Source organism: Saccopteryx leptura, chromosome 4 (genome assembly GCF_036850995.1).
Source record: "Saccopteryx leptura isolate mSacLep1 chromosome 4, mSacLep1_pri_phased_curated, whole genome shotgun sequence".
NCBI classification, from domain to species: domain Eukaryota; kingdom Metazoa; phylum Chordata; class Mammalia; order Chiroptera; family Emballonuridae; genus Saccopteryx; species Saccopteryx leptura.
In genome coordinates this window covers 171,447,011-171,472,525 of record NC_089506.1, presented here as the reverse complement: position 1 = coordinate 171,472,525, position 25,515 = coordinate 171,447,011, and positions in this window count along the sequence as shown.

The following is a 25,515-nucleotide window of genomic DNA, read 5'->3' as shown; positions in this document are numbered from 1 at the left end:
CACTTGGCAAACAGCTATGAAAAGGTAAGATGTTGAAAATTTGGTTACTTTGTAATGGAATCTATAAGGTCAACAGGATAGAAATGATAAGGGAGGAAAAACAAACAGGAGAAATACGGGCTTGCTGACCATTCCTTGTCTTAACTGAGCAGATTCCTCATTTGGAGTCATCAGCATGCCTTATCACAAGATGTTAATCTTGATCACTGGTTGAGGTAGTGTAGGTCAACTGTCTCTACTGTAAAGTCACTCCTTTTCCCTCTTTCCTATGTCCTGTGGTACAGGAATATCTCGTTTTATTACACTTTGTTTTATTGCCCCTCCCCCACGGATGTTGCATTTTTTACACATTGAAGGCAAGACCCTCCACCAGTAAGAAGATTATGACTCGTTTTATTGCAGTACTTGCTTTATGACAGTGATCTGGAACCGAACTCAATGACTCTGAGGTATGCCTATATTTATACTTCCCTGTTTTTGACATTCTTTCTATTTTTATTTTTGCTTCCATCAGTTTCGTGACATACACTTTTATGTGTTGAATTTCAAACATGACACTGTGTTCTATTGCTTCCAACACTTAATTTTTCATTAGAATGATTTAAAAGTTTTATTTCTACCTTTGCTTTTAATTCTCCAGATTTTATGAAGTATAAAAACTCTTTTATTTCTTGGGAAAATAACCCTTCACAAGTCAAGAAAACTTAAGCAATTATTGTCAGAAAAAGTCCAGCTTTATGTCAGTAACCACCTCATTAATCATGTTTCTAATGCTGCTGCCTGAACACAAAGTAAATTAATCCTGCTCATGGGATTACTGATAGACTGGGAGAAAACACAAAACCAGTTTCCTCAGAAGATAGGAAAGTGCTGACTTCAATCATGGATTGAGTTCAGAACCAACTACTACTTATCTTTGGAAAACCAACCGAATCCAACAGAAAGCTGAACATTGTATTTTACCTAGATTTTAAGAAATGTTCCCCTTCTCCATACACATGCATTTTTAAATAAATATTTTTAGAATTTACAGAAAGTTACAAATACTTACAGAAATTCTGTATACTTCACACTCAGTTTCCCCTAATGCCAACATCTGACATTAGCATGGCACATAAGTCATAGCTAATGAACCAATGTTGATATACTGTTTGTAACCAAAATCTATACTTTATCCAGATTTCCTTAGTTTTTACCTAATGTCATGCATCTGTTTCAGGACCCCATGCAGAGTATAGTATTACATTTAGTACACATTTCCTTTGGATCCTCTGTGACAGTTTCTCAGGCTTTCTTTCTTTTTGATCACCTTGACAATTTTCAGTACTGTTGGTTAGGCATTAAGTACAATGTGCCTCAATTTGGATTTGTTTGATGTTTTTCCCCTGGTTAAAATAGCATTGTGGGGTTTGGGGAAGAAGATCATAAAGTACCATTCTTATTATATTATATCAAGGGTACATGCCATCAGCATGCCTTATCACAAGATGTTAATCTTGATCACCTGGCTGAGGTAGTGTAGGCCAACTGTCTCTACTGTAAAGTCACTCCTTTTCCCTCTTTCCACACTAAACTATATATTTAGAAGGAAATCACTATGTTAAACCCTGCTTAAGGGATGAGAAGTTTTGCCCCACCCTCTGGAGGAGGGGAGAACAGCTATATAAATAATTCTTCATTCCATGTAGAATGTTAGTCTATTCTTCCCTTTATGTATCTATTCAGTCATTAACTTATATCACTATGGACTTGTGGATATTTATTTTCTATTTTGTGTTACAATCCAACATTAAGTCAGTTATTTTGTTTTTTTAAACTGTTCCAACTTTGGCCATTGGGAGTCCCTTTAGCAGCTCTGCTATCCCTTTGATATGCCCCCATAAATTTATATATATTTTGAGGACTTACTTTCTGGCACCATAAGATGGTCTAGTTCATCTTTTATATTCCCTGCCCCAGCCCTAGAATCTGCCATCTCTCCAAGGAGCACTGTTTCTCTTTGTAATGCTATTACAGACCAAAATCTAGGTGCTAGATTTACTAATTGCCACTGAGATGTTGCTGCTTCTAGCTCTGTTAGATAACAGAGTTAGGAATTATATATATGTATACTAGTACATGTATATTCACATATTCTCTATCTGTATCTTCTTATATATTTATAGTAAGCTAAACACAAGTTCATTCTGATCTCTCCAATTCAAATCCATTCACAGATGGATTATTCTAGTTTAACCTTTGTTTATCTGCAACCTGGCTCCTACTCTCTGTCATCCATGTACTTATTCAATCCCAACACGCATGTATTGTGGTTTTGGAATTGTCAATCTGCACACCCACAGAAAACAACTTTAACAAGTAGAATACAGTCCCTACATACAATTCCTTTTATCTCCACTCATTTACAAAGATACTCAGGTCAGCACCTTTCCTCTCCCCTCCCCCAATGGCTCCCTTAGTCAGGTTATTTTATGTATTTGTAATACGGTTAGGTTCTTTTGTCACATTGTGCATTTAGTCCTGGAATTGATCTAATTTATTTTTTTCCATTTATAATATTAAAGTTCGCTCTGTGATACAAAGTTCTGTAAATGGAATCATATAGTACACAGCCTTTTCAGATTGCCTTTCTTTGCTTAGCAATATGCATTTAATATTTATTAATGCTTTTATTTATTCATATTTATCACTGAATAGTATCCCATTGTATGGATGTACCTGTACCAGTATTTGGTAATTATAAGTAGAGTTACTATAAACACTCACATACAGCTTTTGGGTAGACATAGTTTTCAATCAGTTGACAAGTACCTAGAAATGCAACTGTGAGATCATATGTTTAGATTTATAAAAATTTGAGAAACTGTGTTTTGAAGTAGGTGTACCATTGCGCATTCCCATCAGGAATGAATGAGAATTCCTGTTGTTCTTCATCCTTGCCAACAATTGGTATTATCAGCTTTTTTGAGGCTTTGTTTTGGATTTTTGTTTGCTTGCTTTTTTTGGATTTTATTATTAATATTACTATTACTATTATTTATTATTATTTTGTCATTCTAAGATATGTGCAGTGGTAACTCATGTTGTTTTAAGCAATATTCCCTGTTGACCTCCCCCTTCACACATTTTAATATTGCTGATATAGACCTAGGTCTTATAAACTAGATATACATAAAATGTAGTGTTTCTGGTGTTACACACAAAATGCTATGACTCATTATAAAGCAGATGCTTTATAATCTATATACTACAAAGTGAATATGAAATTTCAGGGATTGAAGTAGGACATCATGCAAGTAACAGAATTTTTGATTAACATTTGATGAAATAAATTGAGTTATGTTTCCCTCACATAACAATCTAGAGAAAGGCAGTTGCTGGCATTTATTCAAGTGCTCAGAAAGGATATTAGCAATTCAGAATCTTTTCTATTTTGTTTCTACCCAAGTATTTCACTTCATGATTATAAGATTGTCCTCTCACAATCAGAAGTACTGTCTATTTTCAAAGCAAGAATTAGGTGGGGATAAGGTCAATAAAAGTATCAGAACAGCCAGCTTACTAGATCTAATAGCTATTGTTAGAACTGGATGACCATTTGCAGCTTGCTACAAAGGAAGCTAGGAAAGTGAGTATTTATATGAATAAAATCTCAGCCTCAATAAACTGGACTTCAATTAGCAAAATAAAAGAGGATAAATGGTTAAGCAAATAACAGGACTGGGAGGGGGTTAAAATATGAAATGAATGTTTTAAAAGCTTCTTATACAAGACCAGTATTAATAACTACTGTTTTTTTGACCAGCCTTAATCAAAACAAGGTATTTTTATTACCTTGAATGAAATATATTACATTGGCATAGAATGTTAGAAATGGAATAGATATATAGAAGTGGAAAGAAACTGGAATATAGAATTAGAGATTAGATTTCAAGATTTGTCACTGGCTTTTACTAGCTTTCAAACTAGCTAAATTATATTACCATAGAGTCACTATTTTTTAATAAAATTCTTGTTTGCTGTGGATGACATTTTCTGTTTCTCATGTGTCAAAATAATTTAGAATGATGTCTTAGACATTGTCAATGACTCACTATGAAGACTGAGTTGTTATATTTCCCTGAATTGTCAATTTTTTTGATCACTTAATCAAATATACTCCTCACAAAAATTAGGGGATATTTCAAAATGAGTATGAAGCGATTAAAAAAAAGCATTTGATTTTTTATTAAATAAGAACATTAGAAAAGCAAACGACAAGTCAAAGGAAGTTGTTCAATTATGCAAATGATATACAAAACCAACTTTTATTTCATTGCTGAAAATGCACTATACAAAAGGCTGAAAGTGCCTGACCTGTGGTGGTACAGTGGTTAAAGTGTTGACCTAGAACACTGAGGTTGCCAGTTCAAAACCCTGGGATTGCCCTGTCAAGGCACATATGGGAGTTGATGCTTCCTGCTCCTCCCCCTCCTTCTCTCTCTCTCTCTCTCTCTGTCTCTCTTCTCTAAAATAAATATATGGCGTTTTTTTCCAAAAGGCTGAAAGTACTGGAGTATCTGCACATTCCTTGATCCCCTAATTTTTGTGAGCAAATAGTTAACAAGGGTGATTTCATTCCACAAGCTCTGAGTCTTTTGTAATTGACACCAACTGAAATTTCAGTTTGGTTTCTTTAGCTTTAGCTGGGGTGCTTGGTGACTGCCTCATGCATGCAGTAGTTCAGGGATCAGCTGGATATTTGGGCACACTTTATACACAGAATTTGGAACTCTCCCTTCTCTGGCTCTTTTTCCAGCTTCTATGGTTGTATTGGAATCTGTCCCCTGTCTTCAAGCCAATACAAATATATAGGCTTCTGGCTGACTTTCACCTGTCCCTGTCTGATTCAGTCTAGGGTCTGACTTCAGGCTAAAAGGCATAAGAATATGGTAAATTTCTTTGATGCTGTTCCTATCTCCTAAGTGTTTATCTCTATTAGAGTCAGCCTATTTGGGGTAGTGCTTTTTTAAAATATTTTCTTAGACTATATAATTTTTATTAGCAGAAGAGATGGTTTGAAAGAAATTATTCAGTCATGACCGAGAGTATTACCTCAGTTTTCTTATCTATCAAATGGGGAATTATGATTATGTATCACAGTGTCTTATGGAATGTATATCAAATAAAATAATACATATGGAAATAGATTGTGATCTGCATGACACCATACAGGCGTGATTTGTTATTATTTCACAGATGAGAAAATTCAAGCCCAGCAAGATTAACTAACAGTTGAAATAATAAATCTAATCAGTATTGAATCTAAGACAAAAATCTACATGTCCCAATCCCACTCTAGTCTTATTTTAACTACACCATCCAACTTCCTTCTTTTTCAAAGTTTGTCTCAAGGCAGAGATATACACCAGATTTGCCAAGTGTGATGAAACACAGAATTAGTTCAGTGAAACAAAACTGGCCATTTTCACCCCTAACCCCCATCCTCTCTGACAGCCGTCAGTCTGTTCTCCGTATCCATGAGTCTGTTTCTATTTTGTTTGTTAGTTGATTTTGTTCATTCGATTCCACATATAGGTGAAATCATATGGTATTTATCTTTCTCTGATGGTTTATTTCACTTAGCCCAATAATTTCCAGGTCCATCTCTCACAAGGGGTAAGATTTTGTTCTTTTTTTACGGCTGAGTAGGGGAGGTGAAAGAGAGTAAAGGGGGAATAAATGGTGATGGGTGGAGACTTGGGCTGGTAAACACACAATGCAGATGATGTATTACAGAATCATACACCTGAAACCTATACAATTTTATTAACCCATGTCATCCCAATAAATTAAATAAAAAATAAAAATGAAAACATTTGCCAGAGTGGTTGTATGCCTGAACAGACAAATAGACTGACCAAAATGGTTGCTCCTATGACAGCTAGAGAACCAGAAATGGCAAGCTAGGTCTTTCATTGGCTGAACAAAAAAGTACAGTAACTGAGGGATAGGAAATGTTCATAGGCTGTCTTTGGGGGTCTTCACTGTCCTCTGAGCACCCTCTACTCTCTTTTCCAATTCCAGGTTAGTGTAGGTCCAGTATTTATAAAGGGGGGAAGGGAATTTACCCTTTTTCTTTGTCTCCTCTTACTTTACAGCTGATTGAAGACAGTCTCCCTTGAGCAAGGTTATGCACTACTTTATTTTTGCATATTTCACCAGCTGAGACATCTGACTGTATAACAACAGAGGTGTGAGTATGTGGTGTCTCCCCCAGCAAGGAAGTCACAGGGATCATCCAGATTCTTGCTAAAGCTGATGGATTATTCTGGGCTATTTGTCCTTTTAAACTTGAATGGAGTAAGATATGAACAGCAAAAGGAGAAACTTTACAAGAGGTATATCACATGTTAACAAAATATTTTGCAGAAATGCCTGGAAATTTTCAAATTGGATACTGAAATCTATGGGGACAAAAACCTATAGAATTTGAACAAAGTCACTTAAGTAGTTTCAAATTTTAAAACTTTCTTTTTTATAGTTACCAGCTTATTACTAGTGCAGCTTTTAGGTAAGTTTTGCAGACTATGCAAACCTTCCTAGTCTAACTATTTCTGCATTTTTTATTGGTTTTGCTCAGAATGCCACTGCAGAACCTTGTGTTTGAGAACCAGATTCCCCAAGCAGATTTTCTCAGTTTTCTGTTTGTTCAGCCTTGCAATGGTATGCAAATACCCAGGCAGACAATGGGATACTTAAATTTCCTAGGCCAGTGGTTTTCAACATGTGGTCCACAGACCAACAATTTCAGAATCTCCAGATGTTATTTAAAATGAAGATACCTGCCTGACTGTGGTGGTGCGGTGGATAGAGTGTGGAGCTGGGGAGCTGAGGTACCCCAGTTTGAAACCCCATGGTTGGCAGCTTGAGTTCAGGGTTGCTGGCTTGAGCACAGGATCATCAACATGATCCGAAGGTTGCATCTTAAAGCCAAAGGTTGCTGGCTTGAGCCCAAGGTCACTGGCTTGAGTCCAAGGTTGCTGGCTTGAGCAAGAGGTCACTGCCTTGGCTTGAGCTGCAACCTCCTCACCCTCTGGCCATCAAGGCACATATGAAAACCAATCAATGAACTAAAGTCACACAATTACCAGTTGATGCTTCTCACTCTCTCCCTTCCTGTCTCTCCTTCTCTCTCACTCTCATCTCTCTTTCTCTCAAATTAATAAAAAATATTAAGCTTTAAAGTAATTTTAAAAAATATTCTAAAAAATAAAGTGAAGATTCCTGGCCTCCAGACAAATTATGGCATAATCAATGTTTCCTGAGAGTAGTGGATGGCAGAAACCCATATCTTTAACAAAGGTGACAAGCCATTGTTATTACTGACAGTTCCATATGAAAGCTTATATTTCATCAAGGAGAGGGTATTTTGATTGTGGGATCAAACCTTTGAAATTTTATTTTAGGAAAAGTTTCAGGCTTAGACCATGCTAACCTTAAGAAGAACTCTAACCTTCGAGGTGTGTTATATCAGGTATAGGAAATTCCTTTATTTCCCAGTAAATCTCATGCCAGTCTAACTTCTTTAGAACACAGGGCAGCCTCTGTTCAGATGAACTCTGAATAAAATCTTAAATTCTTAGAAAGTACATTATGACAAGTCTTTAGAAATTCACTCATTTAACTTGTAACTATCAAAACCTATCATGAGTACCCATTGTTTTTGGCAAGAAAAATAAGGTAATGAACAAGACAGATGATGTCTCTGTAACACAAATTCAAATAGCTTGTCACCACTACTTATAAATAAAGCAATAGGATGATAACCTAGAGCGAATCAGGTAAGGTGAGGGAGAGGGATTTAGACAGAACATTGAGGAAAGGACCATCTGAGAGGTTGAATCTGAAGAATGAGTTAGCCAAACATTTCAGGAACAAGGAATAGTAAGCACAAAAGCCTAAAGAAATGGAAAGGATGTCAGTGTAGTAAGAACTCTGCTGGCCAAAGGAGAGCATGCGAGGAGGTGAGTTTTCGTAATTAAGAAATGGTAAGGCCAAAAAAAAAATGTGTGATATTTGTAGGCATACTAGTACATTATCAACAAGTTGCCTAAAATCATCTGGACCTCGGGGATTTTAATTCACTATTATCATTGGTAGATATTAATTTGTAGGAAACTAATGAACTAATTTTTTTTCTTGATAGAGCAGATAATCCCAAAGGCTATGATTTTATTTCTCTTAATAGTTAACCTATATTATATCTAATTTAGCGTTCTTATTTCAACTCTGTGCTTTTATATTTCCACTGGTCTTCACTGCATTTGTGTCTTATATTCTTTTTTGAACCAGCTTTGGTATCTGATTTCCTCACTGTAGAGGAACCCACTATGGAGATACAATATGGCTCCAGTGGCGAAGGCACCAGGGAAGCGCTGCATTCTCTGTGAGTGCTCTCTGGGACTCTTCAACTTCACGCTGGGCTGACTGCTCAGGACACCTGAATGCTGCCACCCAAAGACAAACATGCCCAGCAGGGAGGTTCATGAATGTGTAGTGTGTAACAACTGCCTGAGCTTTTTTCTTCTTTCACCTGTCTTATTGATAATCTAACAGATGTGAGGTAATATTTCATTGTAATTTAAAAAAATTTTTTTTCCAAGTCAGAGGAGGGGAGATAGAGAGACAGACTCTCACATGCTCCCCGACTAGGATCCACCAGCAAACCTCCTCTAGAACCAATGTTCTGCCCATCTGGAGCCATGCTCTCCACCAAGGTATTTTTAGTACCTAAGGCAGAGGCTGTATGGACCCATCCTCAGTGCCCGGGACCAATGCACTCGAACCAATAGAACCATGGCTGCAAGAGGGAAAGAGGAAGTGGAGAAGCAGATGATCACTTCTGCTGTGTGCTCTGACCAGGAATAAAACTTGGGATATCCACACGCAGGGCTGATGATCTACCACTGGGCCAACTGGCCGGAGCCCTAGTGTTGTTTTTTAATTTAGAAATGCATTGTTCTTTCTGGTGGTCTATGACTGCCCACCATATGCCTTTGCTGGGAACCCCCTTTATGCTAAGTGACCTCCTGTATAAAAGAACCTGTTCTGGGAGGGGGGTGGATTTTGGCTGGCCTGCTGCCACCAGAAGCAGCTGCTTTGCCCATGTGTGTAAGTTCTTCTGTTATAGCTCTTATGACTTTGACGTGTCTGTTATTTGAAATCAACCCTGAATTTAGACTTTGGGGGCTCTTCCCCAGCAATCACAGTCAAATGTTTAAAAATTATACTTTATCAGTTTGAGAGGCAGGCTAGAGCTGCTCACACAGGGCCTTATAGACCTTGAAATGATCATTGCATACCTTTTAGAAGATGAATATTAAAGAGAGAAAGTGACAACGGGAAGACTGCTAGAAGCCTACCTGTGTAGGCCAGTAAGAGATGAGGTCAGGTAGAAAGGGGATGTCTGCAGAAACAGAAATGAATACAGTAGAGAATAAAACTTTAAACCAATGAGGCTTTGATTGAATGAGTCTCATGGTAGTAGATAAGTTTTGATATGTGAATAGTGGGATTAAAGAGGAAAAATACCAAAAACAATAATTCTATTAGATTATGAAAACCTTAAGAGTAAAACCCATAGTATGAGATCATTTTGTAGGACATAAAACAACACACCTGCATAGGAGTGAGAAATAAGGCTCTTGTTTTCTTCTTTTCAGTCCAACATGAAATATGTGTCCAGATAACTTGATATGATAAAAATAAAATATAAGCTAAATTTGTAAGAGTAAAAGAATGCTTACTAAAGTTCAGTGTTAAAGTTTAAAAACAGGCCTAAATAGACTGTAATACATGCATGAGCAGAAGAAAAAATCCCAGAGAATATGTAATAAGAAGCTCTTCATAGACTAGGAAGAAGTTTAAAGAAGTAAGACATCTATTTTACTAAATACATTTATGAAATGTATGAATATGTGACAGCATTTTCTCCTGGCCATGATTTTTAGAAATTAAATTAGTGAAGAAATTATATAATTTTTTATTTGTTTACCAAACCACTAGGAAATTCTATTTTATAAGAGCCACAAAATCTCTACATCACTATCCCACAATTCATTTACTTTTCAGTTGAGTTTCAACACAATCAAGAAATTTATTTTGTTATCACTTCTTTTATCTAAGCAGTCAGTCCACCCCATTTTTTCATTTTACTACTTTAGCTTTGTGCTGGTACATTTTATGACAGTAAAGCCGTAGGTTGTTAAGGGAGATTACTCTATCTACTTACCATATTAGAGCCATGACAAAAGGGAATTTACTCTCATCGATAAATTAAATTTTGTCCTTAAATGCATGCATGTTTTCAAACACCTAAAATATGACTTACAAATGAAAAGTCCTTGTTCAGATTAAGCTCTCATACACTCTATGTCAAAGTTAAAATAAGAAATTGCAAATTACAAAGACAGGATAAAGATATTCTGTCATTTTGGTACATGAAGTGAGAAAGCATAAAAGAAAAAGAGCTCATATATCAACCGTATCACTGTGTATAGTTATTGAGTCTTCATAAGCAGGAGTCCTCAAGTGATTACTCAGTGATGAAGGTCTGGACTTATTACATAAAGTATCCATCAAAGCCAAGATGATAAAGGATAAGCAGCTTGTGTGTGATTAATGGGTACAAGAGCACAAAACAAAAGAGATTAAGAAAGACAATGGGCTTTATTGATAGAGTCAACTTCAGCTCTCAACAAAGCAAAATACTCATTCAGCCAACAACCCATTAAACTGCTTAGAAAAATACCTCTATGCCCCAGGTAAAGACCTAACATGTATGTGACAGTACAGTTAACAAAGTCATTCATGAAGTTCAAGGAGAAACATTAGCTTAAATTAAAAATTATTACTTTTTTCTTTTTTATTAATTTTAATTTATTGTGTTAACATGTATTCAAGTGTCCCACTCAATATAACACCCTCACCCCCCAACCCCATGTCCCCATTTCACACCTTTTGTCCCCTTCCTCTAACTCCCTCCCCCCCATTTCCTTCTGGGATTTGCTGTCCTGTTATCTGTATCTATGTGTTTTATATATATATATAAGTTCACTAATATATATATTATGTATATTATATATTATATACTAATTATTATATACTAATATATACTTATATATTATATATTATATATATATTAAATATATAATTTCACTAATCCCTTCACCTTCTCTGATCCCATCCCTTCATCCCCCTTCCCTCTGACAGCTGTCCCTCTGCTCCTTGTGACCACACCTCTGCCTCTATTCCATTCCTCAGTTTATTTTGTTCATTAGATACCACATATATGTGAGATCATATGATATTTGTCTTTCTCTGCCTGGCTTATTTCACTTAGCATAATAATCTCTAGGTTCATTTATGCCATCACAAAAGATAAATTTTCCTTGTTTTTCATGGCCGTGAGTATTCTATTGTGTATAGGTACCGCTGCTTTTTAATCCACTCGTCTACTGACAGCCACTTGGGCTGTTTCCAGATCTTGGCTATTGTAAACAATGCTACAGTAAACATGGGGATGCATATCTTCTTTTGAATCAGTGATTTGGTATTCTTAGGATATATTCCTAAAAGTGGGATGGCTGGGTCAAAAGGCAGTTTCATTTTTAATTTTTTGAGGAAATGCCATACTGTTTTTCACAGTAACTATTCAGTTCCTTTGCCCATTTTTTTTTTTTTACTTTTTTTTTTTAATAATTTTATTTTTTTAATGGGGTGACATCAACAAATCAGGATACATATATTCAAAGACAACAAGTCTAGGTTATCTTGTCCTTCAATTATGTTGCATACCCATCACCCAAAGTCAGATTGTCCTCCGTCACCTTCTATCTTGTTCTCTCTGTGCCCCTCCCCCTCCCCCTTTCCCTCTCCCATTCCCCCCTCCCACCCCCCCGCAACCACCACATTCTTATCAATGTCTCTTAGTTTCACTTTTATGTCCCACCTACGTATGGAATAATGCAGTTCCTGGTTTTTTCTGATTTACTTATTTCGCTTCGTATCATGTTATCAAGATCCCACCATTTTGCTGTAAATGTTCCGATGTCATCATTTCTTATGGCTGAGTAGTATTCCATAGTGTATATGTGCCACATCTTCTTTATCCAGTCATCTATTGACGGGCTTTTTGGTTGTTTCCATGTCCTGGCCACTGTGAACAATGCTGCAATAAACATGGGGCTGCATGTGTCTTTACGTATCAATGTTTCTGAGTTTTGGGGGTATATACCCAGTAGAGGGATTGCTGGGTCATAAGGTAGTTCTATTTTCAGTTTTTTGAGGAACCACCATACTTTCTTCCATAATGGTTGTACTACTTTACATTCCCACCAACAGTGGATGAGGGTTCCTTTTTCTCCACAGCCTTTCCAACATTTCCTATTACCTGTCTTGCTAATAATAGCTAATCGAACAGGTGTGAGGTGGTATCTCATTGCAGTTTTGATTTGCATTTCTCTAATAGCTAAAGAAGATGAGCATCTTTTCATATATCTGTTGGCCATTTGTATTTCTTCCTGGGAGAAGTGTCTGTTCATATCCTCTTCCCATTTTTTTATTGGATTGTTTGTTTATTGTTGAGTTTTATGAGTTCTTTGTATATTTTGGATATTAGGCCCTTATCTGAGCTGTTGTTTGAAAATATCATTTCCCATTTAGTTGGCTTTCTGTTTATTTTGTTATCAGTTTTTCTTGCTGAGCAAAAACTTCTTAGTCTGATGTAGTCCCATTCATTAATTTTTGCCTTCATTTCTCTTGCCTGTGGAGTCAAATTCATAAAATGCTCTTTAAAACCCAGGTCCATGAGTTGAGTACCTATGTCTTCTTCTATGTACTTAATTGTTTCAGGTCTTATGTTTAGATCTTTGATCCATTTTGAGTTCATTTTTGTACAGGGGGACAAACTGTAGTCCAGTTTCATTCTTTTGCATGTGGCTTTCCAGTTTTCCCAGCACCATTTATTGAAGAGGCTTTCTTTTCTCCATTGTGTGTTGTTGGCCCCTTTATCAAAAATTATTTGACTATATATATGTGGTTTTATTTATGGACTTTCTATTCTGTTCCATTGGTCTGAGTGTCTATTTTTCTGCCAATACCATGCTGTTTTGATTGTTGTGGCCCTATAATATAGTTTGAAGTCAGGTATTGCAATGCCCCCAGCTTCATTCTTTTTCTTTAGGATTGCTTTCCTTTGCCCATTTTTTAATTAGAATGTTAACCTTCCTGGTGTTGAGTTTTAAAAGTTCTTTATAAATTTGTGTAAGTAATCCCTTATCAGAGGTATTGTCAAATATGTTCTCCCATTGTGTAAAAGATCAAATAAACATAGTCTTATAAAGAAGAGACAGAATTTTGTTGCATCTAAAAAATCCCTTGAGTTCAGTTGAAAAATTACACTGAAGCTGCTGTAGGTTCAGTTAAGAAGGAATTATGTAGAAAAGTTATTTCAGAATCTTAGTACTTCCTACCCATTGATTCTTTCAGTGTGTGTGCAGGTGGAAATATTTGCATGTATGCATGTGTGTGTCAGTTTGTCTGTCTTAGAATAGCAATATTAGCAAGTAAAAATATAGGACACCCAGCTAAATATGAATTCCAGACAAACAAATAATTTTGGACATAGTAAACATTATGTGCTGTTTATCTAAAATTTAATTTAACTAAGTTTCCTGTATTTTGTCTGGCAACCTAATGTGTCTATATATGGATGCCTCTGTGTATTCAGTTTTCTTGCTAACCTGTTTCCCAAAAAATAAGACAGTGTCTTATATTAATTTTTGCTCCTAAAGACATGCTATTTGGATTCACAGGTCTTATTTTCAGGGGAGGCCTTATATTTCTAAACTTAAAAAAAATTGTACTAGGTCTTATTTTCAGGGGATGTTTTATTTTTGGGGAAACAAGGTATAACTACTGTTCTTAATAAAAGAACAAATAATATTTACATAGATGATATCATTAAAATTACAGAATTTAGAGCAGGAAAACACTTAGACATAATATAGTTTAATAACTTTATCCTATAGTTAAGGAAACTAAGACTCAAACAGATTGAAAGCCCTGTCCAGATCCCAAGCTAGTTAATTTTAGAGAAGGAACTAGAATATAGTTGTCCTGGCTTCTGGCTCTTTCTCTTTTTAGTATGTATTTTCTATCTTAAGTCTGAACCTACTAGTTGGTTTTTTAGTGGCAAATTTGGGCCAGACTGAAATACATATATACACACATACACCTGAGCTAGAAGGAGAGATCACAGCAACATGTTATATATAAAGAACATGTGTTGTTTTGGCATGCTAAGTATCTACCCTGTCTTTAAATATTAGCACCCAAAACTCATTTTAGGGAAGGACCCTCCCCTACAGTGAATATAGTCTGATAGGCTGTTGATTAGGGCACCCTTTCTGGCCAAGGAATGGTCACATGGCCAAGATAGGCCAGTAAGTAGTTTTCATTTCCAGCCCCCTTCTACTCACCAGTTGAAATTATGAGGCAAATAAAAAGACTATCTTCCACTCCCACCGTCCCCAGAAAACAAGATGGTTTCAGGTCATTTCCTACAGTAGAAGTGACTGGGTAAAACAATGGAGCAGTTCATACTTCCAAGACCCTTTTGAACTAATCATTTTATTTTATTTAAAGCCTGGTTCCTCAACTCCTTCATTGTTTTCCTATAAATTACTCAATATTTGCACATTTCAAAAAGAAACTTAATTATAATAGTGGCATGGAAAGAACTTTTAGTGTCATAGGCAACCCATGAATTAAGGATGTAAAAGAAAGACTGACCAGGCGGTGGCTCAGTGCATAGAGCGTCAGACTGTGATGCGGAAGACCCAGGTTCAAAACTTTGAGGTTGCCAGCTTGAGCGCAAGCTCATCTGCTTTGAGCAAGGCTCACCAGCTTGAGCGCAAGGTCGCTGGCTTGAGCAAGGGGTCATTCAGCCTGCTGTAGCCCCCCGGTCAAGGCACATATGAGAAAGCAATCAGTGAATAACTAAGGAGCTGCAATGAACAATCGATGCTTCTCATCTCTCTCCCTTCCTGTCTGTCTCTCCCTATCTGTCCCTCTCTCTGACACTCTCTGTCATTAAAAAAAATGTAAAAGAAAGAATACTGAGTCACTGAGAATTTAAAATATATATCTTTCACTTATATGGGCATAAAATTGGTCTAAAAAATGTTCAATTGCCAAAATCAAATATAAAAATTAAAACTGTTATGTAGATTATTGTTAAAAAACTTCCTAATACCTAAATATAAACGCTAAAATTATAAAGCTTCTAGAAAAAACATAGAAGAAAATTGCTTGAAAGGTCACAAAAAGTATTAATCATATAAAGAAAACATTGATAAATTGGAAGTAATGAAAACTGCAAACTTTTGCTCTTCAAAAGATACTGTTCAGGAAATGAATAGACAATTCACAAATCAGAGACTAGAAGAAAAGCTTTGCAAAGACTATATATGATTTAAAAAAGACTTGTATCCAGAATATTAAAAAAAAATCTCAAAACTCAATAAAAAAAATAAACAAGAAATCAAAATTACAACCAAACTACAAAACAATCATCATTCAGCGTGAACTCTGGGCTAAGTGGAAGTCCTACAACTTGAGAATTAAAGAAGTGACACAGAAACTGGTAGGAGGAACAGAGACTTGGAACAGGCTGGTCCCACACCCACATGGGACCAATAAAAATCAGGAAGGATATCACGACTGCAGAGGTAACCCCTGAGGAGTGAGGGGTCCCAGTCCAACACCAGGCCTCCCAGCCCAGGGCTCCAGTTCCATGAAGATAAGTGCCCATAACTTCTGGCTGCAAAAACCAACAGCAATTGAGGCTGAGGTGTAGAAGGGCTGCTGGAGTCCCAGGCAGTTCCTCTTAAAGGACCCACGCAGGGACATACTCTGACTTACTCCCTCTGAGCTCCAGCTGGGGCAGCAGTTTGAAATGTACCAGAAACATACAAGTAGAAACTGAATTGTCTGTTATTAAGGTATGGCTGGGGGTGGGAGGCAGCTTTCTCCCAGAAAGAAGTGTTGGCAGAGGGCCATTGTTCCTTTGATGAGTCCTTCCTCACAGAGCCAGCAGGCAGATGCCATATCTGAGACTCCATCAATGTGGCTCACACTCTTTGCCTCACCCTAGTGATTCCATGAGACCCAGCCCCACCCAACTTTCAGGCCCACCCAAGCTGTTTCCAGGGGCTTTTTCATAAAAATGGCCTCTCTTGGCCCATGCTTTAAATTTTCCAAAAACCTCTCCAACAAGCAGCATCTGGCCTAAGGCTGCCCTGTACCTTATGCTAAGCAGCCCCAGGCCTGGCATTAGCAGCAGCAGCCTTGGTTCTCAACTTGGCCTCTCCTGGGCACCTTCAACTCCCAGCACAAGTAGTAGCCATCTGCAGATCACTTTGTAGTTCATGCAGGGTGTTCCTGGGCAGAACACAGGGGCAGCTGACCTTGGCCTGCACCTCCTGGAAGAGCCCAGAGCTAGTGCACCCAGTGGACAGCTTCAGACCTTGTCAAAGCATCACCATCCAAACACCTCCACAAGTGACACACCTAAAGAGTAGACTCAGTGGGCACCAAAGCCCTGCTGAAGTAAGTCTTGTTCTGTGGGTTAGGTCACAACTGATACTCCACTGTGGTCAGAGGTTAGTGCCAGTCCTCGCAGCTGATTGGTCGGGGGGTAAATCCCTCCCATTAACATGTTGCCAGCAATCAAGGCTCAACTACAAAAGAGGATGTACACAGCGCACATAAGAGATGCACCTCAAGTGCCCAGCTTGGGTGACTAGGGAAGCTGTGCCACTAGACCCTACAGAACACGTACTATATAACAGCACTCTGCCAAGCCTGGGAGACAGAGCAGCTCTACCTAATACATAGAGACAAACACAGGGAGACTGACAAAATGAGGAGACAAAAAAACATGTCCCAAATGAAGGAACAGAACAAAACTTCAGAAAAAGAACTAAACAAAATATAGACAAGCAACCTACTAGATGCAGGTTTCAAAACATTGGTTATAAAAATGCCCAACAAACTCAGTGAGAACATTAACAGCATAAAAAAGGACTAATCAGAAATGAAGGCTACACTCTCTGAAATGAAGAATAATTTACAGGGAATCAACAGTAGAGTAGATGAAGCAAAGAATCATATCAGTGATTTGGAATATAAGAAAGAAAGAAATAAAAAACAGCAAAAAGAAAAAAGAATCCAAAAACTTAGGATTGTGTAAAGAGCCTCTGGGACAACTTTTTTTTTTCTTTTCTTTTTTAATAATACTTCAATTATTTACAATGGTTAGGGAAAGCACTCTTGATACTTTTGGTAATTACAAGATGCCCTTTTTTTTCCTGCCTGTTTCTTACATACCAGTTTTCCAGGTTTTCTTTTTTTTCTTTTTTTGTTTATTTTATTGATTTTAGAGAAAGGAAGGGAGAGAGTAAGAAAGGGACAGAAACATCTATCTGTTCCTGTTTGTGCCTTGACTGGGGATCAAACTGGCAACCTCTGTGTTTCAGGACGATGCTCTAACCAACCAAGCTATCTGGCCAGGGCAGGTACAACCTCAAACATACCAACATTTGCATCATGGTGGTGCTGGAAGAAGAAGAAAGAAAGCAGGAAATTGAAAACCTATTGAAAAAAGTGACAGGAAACTTCCCTAGTTTGGTGAAGAAAATAGATATACAAGTCCAGGAAGTACTGAGTCCTAAACAAGATGAAGTTGAATCCAAAGAGGCCCTTACCAAAACACACTGTAATTAAAATGCAAGAGGTGAAAGATAAAGAATCTTAAAAGCAGCATGAGAAAGTGATTTTGATCACCTTCTTGGAGAGAAAAAGCCTGCTGATCACACTGGAAATATATTAAGACCAAATCTTCTAATATCCATTCCCAGATGTTTCTTTCAGGTAAATTAAGTCTCCAACTCCAGGCCAAGTCCAAGTTTGTGGTCTTTAGCATTAATGCTCTTCCCATGTACCAGAGCAAACAGTATAAGCTTCACACCCGGCCGTAGAATCTAAGTGTAGCCTACTCCAATTAAACTAGAGTTGTTGACTTTTGCAGAAATGGAAGCAGTGGAATCCAACTGATATTTAGCTGAAATGCCAAAGCGAGTGTAGTTGGTAGCTGATGCTCAAGCAAGGTTTACTGAAGTATCAAGATTTTCACATATTTTCTGATAAATTGAGCCTCCAAATTCTGTCCCATCATTGACATTAGTGTACAGCTGGAAGTTCCCAGTCCTGTAGCCCAAGGACAAGGGAGTTCCCATAAAACCATCAACTGATTTCTTAAAATAAACTTGGCAGGCCAGAAAGGATTGGCAAGAAATAAAGTGATGAAAAGCAAGGACCAACAACCAAGATTACTCTACCCAGCAAAGCTATCATTTAGAATTAAACAATTAATAAAAAGAAGTTCATCTCACACACACACACACACACACACACACACACACACACACACGCACGCACTTGCCCTGGTCTGATAGCTTGGTTGGTTGGAGCATTGTCCCAAAGTACAGACGTGGCTGGTCTGATCCCTGGTCAGGGTACATACAGCAACAGCTCAGTGTTCCTATCTCTCTACTATCTCCCTGCCTCTCTTACACAAAAAAAGAAAAGTTCATCACCACTAAACTAGTAAAATATGAAATGTTAAAAGGTCCTCTTTAATAAAAAGAAGAAAAAGTAATAAATATGAACAATAAAATGGCAATAAATACAAATCTATCAACAATTGAATCTAGGAAACAAAATTAATAAACAAGCAGAAAGAAACAGACTTATAGAGACAGACAATATTTTAACGGTTGCCAGATGAGAGGGTTTCAAGGGATGGGTTAAAAAGGTGAAGGAATTAAGGAGTACAAACTGGTTGTTACAGAATTGCCACGGGGATATAAAGTACAGCATAGGGAACTTAGTCAATAATATTCTAATAACCATGTATGCTGTCAGATGGCTGCGAGATTTGTTGGGATGATCACTTAGTAAGTTAAGTAATGCCTAATCACTGGGGTGTATACCTGAAACTCATATAATAATGTATGTCAACTGTAATTGAAAAATAAAAATGATTTAAAAATGAAAAGAAACATTAGCAAGAGACTTGGACACTGAACCAAAGAAGATATACAGATGGCAAATAAGCACATGAAAAGAGATTCAGCATCATTAGTTAGGAGGAAAATGCAAATAAAAAACAATTTAAAAAATCTCACAATCAAGAGGATTCTAAGGATTTACGACAACTTAATGTAATTTGTTAGTCTAAATAGCATCCAGAACAGGAAAAAAATTTAGAAAAAACTAAGAAAATTTAAATAAGATATGGACTTTTGTTAATGATAATGAATCATTATTGATTTATTAATGATAATAAATGCACCACACTAATGTAAGATGTAAATAATAGGAGAAACTGGGTGCAGGGTATATAAAAACTTTCTGTATTATTTTCTCAATTTTTCTGTAAATAAAAATCTTTTCTATAAAATGAAGTCTACTGCAATGGCAAAATGAAAAAGATTGACTATATTAAGTATTGATAGGATGTGGAGGAATTAGCACTCTCACATATTGCTGACATGGATGTGAAATAATACAATCGTTTCATAAAACAGTTTGACAAATCAAACATATAATTAAAAACAAACTGGTCTCCAGAACATATTTTTAAACTTTTATAACTCAATAGTAAGATGACTAACAACCTCTAAAAACTGAGCAGAAGATTTGAACATAGTTTACCAAAGAAGGTATACAAATGGCAATAAGCACAGGATAAGATACTTAACATCATTACTCATTAGTTACTTAACTACTCACATTAAAACCACAATAAAATATTACTACACTGCTCAAACAGCTAAATTAAAAAGGCCTGTGATACAAAAGACTGGTGAGAGTACAGAGCAAATGAAACTTTCATCTACTGCTAGCAGAAATACAAAATAGTATAATTGTATAGATAGTCCACTTGGGAAACAGTTTGGTAGTTTTATATGAAGGTAACTATGCATTTACCATATAACTCAACAATTCGTATTTTAGGTGTCTATCCAAGATAAATAAAAATGTCACTTCATACAAACACTTGTAGTGAATGTTTATAGTAGCTTAGTTCCAATAGACAGAACATGGAAACAAGCCTAATGTGTATTATTTTGAATGGTTACTGACTGTCCTATACCTAGAGAATAAAAAAGTTACTCAGAAATAAAAAAATGAACTACTAATACAGTGGTTCCTTGAGATACGAGTTTAATCCGTTCTGTAACCGAGCTCGTAAGTCAGTCAACTCATATATCAACCAAATTTCTCCCATTTAAAATAACTGAAATAGATTTAATTCGTTCCACCTTGTGAAACATCCACAAACCATCCTAAATTATGAAAAAAAACAAAACATGTTTTTAATTAAGAAACACACATGTATACTTTACCAATGCATAACAAAATATATGAAATAAAAGAAAAAAGTGTTATTTAGTACTGTATTCTTACCTTGGAGACAGATGAGTGTGGCTAACAGAGTTGAATGGCGGAGGAGGAGGGAGGGAGGAAGGGATGCAGGCACCATAGACACGTAAACTAAAACTGCAATTTCTTAACACTAAATGTAAACTAAAACTGCACTTTCTTTACTTAAAATGAAACCACAATAACTTAATTGTAAAAAAAATGCACTTTCTTAACTTTAAACTTAACCTAAGCTTAACATTACGTATTTTTCATTTAATCATCACCTGTTTTTGCATTTTGGCTGCACTTTTGGCACTTTCACTTACAGGGCTTTTGAATAAAAATCTATCCAAAGAGGTTTGCTTTTGTCTGCTTTTTAAAATGTTACAGAAATGTGACAAACAAGTGTCATTAAAAAGTGCTGAAGCACAACCAGTTGAAACTTTCTCTGGGTGTTTCTTTTCAATGAAACTTGAAAGCTTCTCCTACATTGCTTGATGTACTTCATTTAACTTGTAGAAATCACTTCCTCTGACTCTGCCTCCTCCTCACTACTAATCTCTTGCAGAAGCTCCATATGTTGCATCATCTATAGCTCCTTCAACTCTTCAGTTGAGAGTTCCTCCTCATGTTCCTTGATGAGCTCGTTTACGTCACCCTCATCTACCTCCAGACCCATCACCTTTCTGAGAGACACAATCTCCTCCAATGCTTCTACTTCAGTCTCGGTCTCTGGTTCAAATCCTTCGAAGTCCCTGTCTGCAACAACATCAGATCATAACTTTTTCCATGCCAAGTTCAAGGTTCTTCTTATAACCTCTTGCCATGTCAAGTCAATAATGCGTAAACATATCACAATGTTGTAGTGATCTTTCCAAAACTCTCGAAGGGTTAGATTTGTATTCTCAGTCACCTCAAAGCAGCATTGGAACAAGTGCTTTGTGTAAAGCTTTTTAAAGTTGGAAATAACCTGCTGATCCATAGGTTGCAAGATTGAGGTTGTGTTGGGTGGGAGGTAGGGGACTTTCACAAATTTGAACTCATCGAGAATGTCATCTTCAAGCCAGGTTGGGTGGGCTGGAGCATTATCAAGGATTAGTAATGCTTTCACTGGGAGTTTATTTTCTTGAAGATATTTCTTCACTGCAGGACCAAAGATGAGATTTACCCATTCAATAAAAAACTGCCATGTAACCCATGCCCTAGTATTGGCACGCCACATAACTTGCAGTTTTTCTTAAAGAATCTTATGAGTCTTAAAGGCTCGAGGATTTTCAGAATGGTACACTAGCAGTGGCTTTCCTATACAGTTACCACTAGCATTTGCACACAATGCAAGGGTCAGACGATCCTTCATGGGTTTATGGCCTGGCAGCCTCTTCTCTGCAGTGATGAAAGTCCTCTGGGGCATTTTTTTCCAAAACAATCCTGTTTCGTCACAGTTGAACACTTTTGGGGGAATGTGGCCTTCCTTTGCGATAAGCGCAGCAAAACATGCAATGTACTCCTCAGCTGCTTTAAGCTTCACCATGCCTCACTACTGAGTGGATGCCTGATCTGTTCTTGAAATTTTCAAACCAGCCACAAGTTGCCTTAAACATATCTTTTGCTGCCTCTTTTGAGGTTGATGGTTCTTTCTTCTTCATGTCGCCGTAAATAATATGTGTCTTTTTGCATATTACAGTCTCTATCACTTTCTCTTTCACTCACACTAGCAGAAGCGTCTTCATTTCTTCATGAATATCTGTCCTTAACTGGGACAGAACTGTAGTTCCTTTCTCTGGATTTGCGCTTTTGATGGCATCCTTTTGTTTAAGGATGGTACAAATTGTAGATGTATTGCGGTCATACAGCATTGCCAGTTCAATCATTCGTACACCACGCTCATGTTTTTGTATTATTTCTTGCTTTACTTCTATCAACATCATTCTCTTCTTCTTCTCACCACTGTCCTTTACACTCACTTTCTTTAGCCCCATGATAGCATACAAAAAAAGTTAGTAAAAAATGCAAAAATGATGCAAGAACGAGTATAGCACATGAGATTCAACTTGATTCTGTGGGTAACAGGTGAGACAGAATGAGATGCTGGAGTTATGCTGGCGATACTGGACCTGTGCACCAACACGCCAACTAGCAGCACCTTTCTGAATTAGTACTCATATCTCGGAATCTTGCTTAGATCTCAAACAAAAATACAGACTGAGTCGCAGCTGATATCTTAAATTTTTTTTTCATATTTTGGTCTGCTTGTATCTCAAAGTACCACTGTACATGCAAAAGACATGGATGAATCTCAAAAGCATTATGCTAAATCAAAGAATCTGAACAATCAAAACTACATAATATATATTTTATTTATATGACTTTCTGGAAAAAAAAACCATAGAGACAGAAAGCACATTAAATGTTATCACAGGATAAAGGATGAGGAGATTGGATTGACTATAAAGGGTCATGAGTCATTTTTTGTACTGATGAAAATATCATTAATCTTAATCATCATGGTGGTTTGACAAAACTCACTGAACTCTCTACAAGAAAGGAGTAAATTTTATTTTGCATCAAGAATACCTCCAAATTACTCCCCCCCACCAGAATGAGGCAAACATTAGAAAGAAAAGAACAGTTTCAGGAGAGATATTTAAAGAAATTTAGCATATGTTAGTGAAAACATAAAGTCTTCCCCAAGATATTAAAGCTGACAAACACTGAAATATTAATAGAAATTTATATGATAAAGGAGGGGCATGACAGGTGTGTGTGTAGTAAGAGTGTTCCAGGCAAGAAGGATGGCACCCAGGTTTGAAGAAATGACAGTAAGCTATGGTGGTGAGGCACTGAAAGCAGTGCTAGAGAGGGACAAGGCCCAAATTTCACAGCATCAGGTATAAAATAGAACAGTGGTGCCATTTAAAGCAGGACTACCAGGTTTGTGTGAGATCATGAGTTTGTTCTTGGAGGTTCCTTGAGAGCCTCTGAATATGACAAGTAAGGCAATTGGAGAGCTGAGGTTAAACCGTATGAAATTACTAAATTCAACCACTTTGACCTAGTAAAGGCATGGTTTGGATCTAATAAGTTCCTGGGTTTCTGTTCAACAAACAGTGATATTACTGACTTTATTAAAAAAAAAAAAGCCAACACTAAATATTCTTCAAGTAAAATTATTACACCAACCACACTTTATACAACAGAACTATTTATAAAGAATGCATAAATTTCAAACTTGCATATGATGAAAAATACTCTATGCATCATGTATTTTTGCAGTAGTTATCAATCATTTTCTTTCAAAACAAATTAAAGTAATTATGATCCAACATAGTAGTTAATATAAAAAACTAAGGAATTTGAAAAAGAAGCAATTTTCCATTGGAGATTTGCCAAGAAATAAATTCAAGTATGACTCATGGTTACTCCTCTGAGGTCAGTTAACTACTTCTGCAACTCAAACTACAGCTTCCATAAACTTGAATAATTGATCAAATTCTTTCTGTTGTGATATTGTTTTGTTCAAAATTTCACTAGTTACTATTCAACTGTACATATGCAAATTCAATCTAATCACCAACCACATAACAAGAGGTTTCAAGAGACTATAAAAGAGAAAAACAAATATATGACTGATTAAACCAGAAGTGTAAAGTCTGATTTATGAATATGCCATTTTCATCAATATCAAAAACTGAGGGAAATATTAGCACTCTCTCTCTCTACCATAACTATAGTGCTTCAGATAACTGCAAATTCATGGTTATAACTATCATAGTTTAAAAATCCATGGTTGCCTGTCCAGGTGGTGGTGCAGTGGATAGAGCTTTGGCCTGGGATGCTGAGGAGCCAGGTTCAAAGCCCCGAGGTCCCTAGCTTCAGTGAAGGCTCAGCTGGCTTAAGCATGGAATCATAAACATGACCCCATGGTCGCTAGCTTTAACCCAAAGGTGACTGGCTTGAAGCCCAAGGTCCCTGGCTTAAACCCAACGTTTCTGACTTGAGCAAGGGGTTACTGGCTTGGCGGTAGCCTTCCAGTCAAGGCACATATGAGAAAGCAATTAATGAACAACTAAGATACCACAACTATGAGTTGATGCTTCTCATCTCTCTTCCTTCCTGTCTCTCTGTCTCTGTCTCTGTCTCTCTCATACAAACACATTAATATATATATATATATATATATATATATATATATATATATATATATATATATCTCCATGGTTAAAAGGTGCCAGCCTATAAAATCAAATATGTCGCTCCTAATGTAACCAGAACTTCCCATTTTAGTCTTGCTTGAGGTAATTTAGCTTATCCATCAACAGAAGCTATTTATCATACTACATCAGGGAGGACTTTTAATTCCTTTGAGAAATAAGTTATCTTATACCTGTCATTCCATAATTAACAAATAGAATTATTAAACCAAAGAGATGGCAATACTTTTATAATAATATATATAATTCCTTTTGCCATTGTGCTTAGCAATTACACATTTAATAGGACAAGACTAGAAATCTCAATATCTCAGTTGTCTTGGTGTAGACTGGCTTTATGTAGTAATATGTTTTTTATGCTTCTAATAAACTGGTTAATTCAAGGTTAGTTAACATCTAAATTTTCTTTCATTTCCATAATTTTGTGGTACTCTGGAATTCTGAAAAATAGAAAAAGATAAACTCAATATAATTATATTAATACTGCTTTTTCTATAACTTTTCCACCAAAGTGACTCCCGTGGCAAAGATTACAGTATACAACCCTCCCCAGTGACACCCCGCAGACTGGTCTGCAGCAGCCTGAGGCAGCTGTGCCTGAAGCAAGAATTTATTAAAATTTATATATTTGTCTTTAAATCCATTTCCCACTGCATTTCATAATACGTCTATATTGAATTTAATATAAAAGTAATGTGTTTTCTAAACCTTAAAGCACAAATTAACACTACAGAAAGATCTATTACATTTACTGAGGAACATTAAATAT